The sequence below is a fragment of the Argiope bruennichi genome, chromosome 5, assembly GCF_947563725.1.
Source record: "Argiope bruennichi chromosome 5, qqArgBrue1.1, whole genome shotgun sequence".
Lineage (NCBI taxonomy): Eukaryota > Metazoa > Arthropoda > Arachnida > Araneae > Araneidae > Argiope > Argiope bruennichi.
In genome coordinates this window covers 139,705,201-139,708,168 of record NC_079155.1, presented here as the reverse complement: position 1 = coordinate 139,708,168, position 2,968 = coordinate 139,705,201, and the positions used below count along the sequence as shown (strand labels likewise).

The window sequence follows — 2,968 nt, the reverse complement described above, 5'->3', positions numbered from 1 at the left end:
TTTTCGCTCGCCGTTACTCAGGGAATCCCTGTTGGTTTCTTTTCCTCCGCTTATTTATATGCTTAAATTCAGCGGGTCATCTCGTCTGATCTGAGGTCGTTATAAAAAGATTATCTAAGCTTAAAAGCCTAGTAGGACTGCAAAACCCCTTTATTAGTCACTTATAAGCATTAAGCCGTCTCGTCTTCGAGGAGAAACGTGGTCCGTCTTCTCCGAGCGACGAGCATGCACGAGGGCTATGCTTTCTCGACCGGGGAGGATCCTAATAATACTTGAGCCGACGAGTTTATAAAACCCGACACGGCCAATTGGATAAAAAGTATTATCCTTTGCAAGTCTTATCCGACCCTCAGACAGGCGAGGCCCCGGGCAGGACCCGAGGCCGCAATGTGCGTTCGAAAAATCAGTGCTCAATGTGTCCTGCAATTCACACCAAATCTCGCAGCTGGCTGCGTTCTTCATCGACCCGTGAGCCGAGTGATCCACTGCTCAGAGTTGTACTTCTTATTTTTGGCCAATCGTTTCCGAAAGGTCGTTAGTGCGTTCGAGTATTATTTCAATACACTCCCCATATAGGGAAGCGATGCCACGGGGCGGTGTGCACACAGGCACATCTCTTCAAGCCTAGCCCTAGTTAACTAGGACCCCCCTCTTGCCCAAGTCGAGGGCCGGGGATAGAACAGGCACACCCATAGTAGGCATCATAGATTCGAATTTGGGTACTTCGTTCCCCGAGTCGCGTGGGAACCAGTACCGGCAAGGAACTTAAAAAAGCTCCTCGTTTAAACATAATAGTTTATAATTAATGATCCTTTCGCAGGTTCACCTACGAAAACCTTGTTACGACTTTTACTTCCTCTAAATGATCAAGTTTGGTCATCTTTCCGGCACACCGGCTCGACCAAAAGGCCAATCCGAGCGCCAGTCCGAAGACCTCACTAAATCATTCAATCGGTAGTAGCGACGGGCGGTGTGGACAAAGGGCAGGGACGTAATCAACACGAGCTGATGACTCGTGCTTACTGGGAATTCCTCGTTCATGGAATCAATTACACTTTCCAATCCCCAGCACGAAGGAGGTTCAACGGGTTACCCAGTCCTTTCGGACAGGGAAAGCACACGCTGATTCCTTCAATGTAGCGCGCGTGCGGCCCCGGACATCTAAGGGCATCCCAGACCTGTTATTGCTCTGTCTCGTGCGGCTAAACGCCGCTTGTCCCTCTAAGAAGAACGTCCCACTACAAGAGGATGGGAACGTCTATTTAGTAGGCTAGAGTCTCGTTCGTTATCGGAATTAACCAGACAAGTCGCCCCACCAACTAAGAACGGCCATGCACCACCACCCACAGAATCAAGAAAGAGCTCTTAATCTGTCAATCCTTCCTGTGTCCGGGCCGGGTAAGTTTTCCCGTGTTGAGTCAAATTAAGCCGCAGGCTCCATTTCTGGTGGTGCCCTTCCGTCAATTCCTTTAAGTTTCAGCTTTGCAACCATACTTCCCCCGGAACCCAAAAGCTTTGGTTTCCCGGAAGCTGCCCGGCGTGTCATTTGAGGAACACAGCCGGATCGCTGGCTGGCATCGTTTATGGTTAGAACTAGGGCGGTATCTGATCGCCTTCGAACCTCTAACTTTCGTTCTTGATTAATGGAAACATTCTTGGCAAATGCTTTCGCAGTAGTTCGTCTTGCGACGGTCCAAGAATTTCACCTCTAGCGTCGCAATACGAATGCCCCCGTCTGTCCCTCTTAATCATTACCTCGTGTTCCGAAAACCAACAAAATAGAACCGAGGTCCTATTCCATTATTCCATGCACAATTATTCAGGCGTCGCGCCTGCTTTGAGCACTCTAATTTTTTCAAAGTAAACGTGAGGGTCTCCGCCCACAACCGGTGAAGATCATAGACAGAAGCCCCCTGAACGCTCGGCAGCGAACAGTAACCACCGGTAGGCGGACCGTCCGGCCGGAGCTGAGATCCAACTACGAGCTTTTTAACCGCAACAACTTTAATATACGCTATTGGAGCTGGAATTACCGCGACTGCTGGCACCAGACTTGCTCTCCAATGGATCCTCGTTAAAGGATTTAGAGTGTACTCATTCCAATTACGGGGTCTCAAAAGAGTCCCGTATTGTTATTTTTCGTCACTACCTCCCCGTGCTGGGAGTGGGTAATTTGCGCGCCTGCTGCCTTCCTTGGATGTGGTAGCCGTTTCTCAGGCTCCCTCTCCGGAATCGAACCCTGATTCCCCGTCACCCGTTACGACCATGGTAGGCGCGTAACCTACCATCTACAGTTGATAAGGCAGACACTTGAAAGATACGTCGCCGGGACGAGCCCGTGCGATCAGCCCAAAGTTATACAGAGTCACCACAAGAGACGGACACGAGGCCCGATTGGTTTTGGTCTAATAAAAGCGCTCGTTCCCGAAGGTCGGAGCTCTGCTGCATGTATTAGCTCTAGAATTGCCACAGTTATCCAAGTAGTAAGGTACGATCCAAGGAACCATAACTGATTTAATGAGCCATTCGCGGTTTCGCCTTAATACGGCATGTACTTAGACATGCATGGCTTAATCTTTGAGACAAGCATATGACTACTGGCAGGATCAACCAGGTAACTTCCATCGTTCATACGAACGTTCGGAAAATGCACTCCGAATCCTTACATTTCACGAGTCGCGACATTTTCAGTCGCGGGGGACGCCTCGACTACGGAGGATCCCTCAGTCAATCTCGCTTTTTGTGTAGGTATTCCCCGTGCAATCTACAGAGGTTCTATAGTCTCACGACTTCCCCGACGGCTTCAACGCCGCGGGGCGAGTGCGGAGGCATCGAGAAGATATGTGCGCTGGACACAGATGCAGAAAACCAATCAATTCCTTTAAGTACGGTTCTGCTCGTCGCGTCAACGGCACGGGGGCCGAGCCGCTCGCAGAGAGGCTGAGATAGTTTGGAAGCGGCCAGAAAG

General features: G+C 50.2%; 2 non-coding genes across 2 annotated transcripts; both read right to left on the bottom strand.

The window, feature by feature from the left end:
• Positions 1 to 343: 343 nt before the first annotated feature.
• On the bottom strand, positions 344 to 497 carry LOC129969942 (5.8S ribosomal RNA). Its single transcript, XR_008784691.1, has one exon. It is a non-coding gene; the product is annotated as a 5.8S ribosomal RNA (ribosomal RNA).
• A 306-nt stretch (positions 498 to 803) lies between these two features.
• Positions 804 to 2,617, bottom strand: LOC129969961 (small subunit ribosomal RNA). Its single transcript, XR_008784710.1, has one exon. It is a non-coding gene; the product is annotated as a small subunit ribosomal RNA (ribosomal RNA).
• Between the last annotated feature and the right edge of the window lie 351 nt (positions 2,618 to 2,968).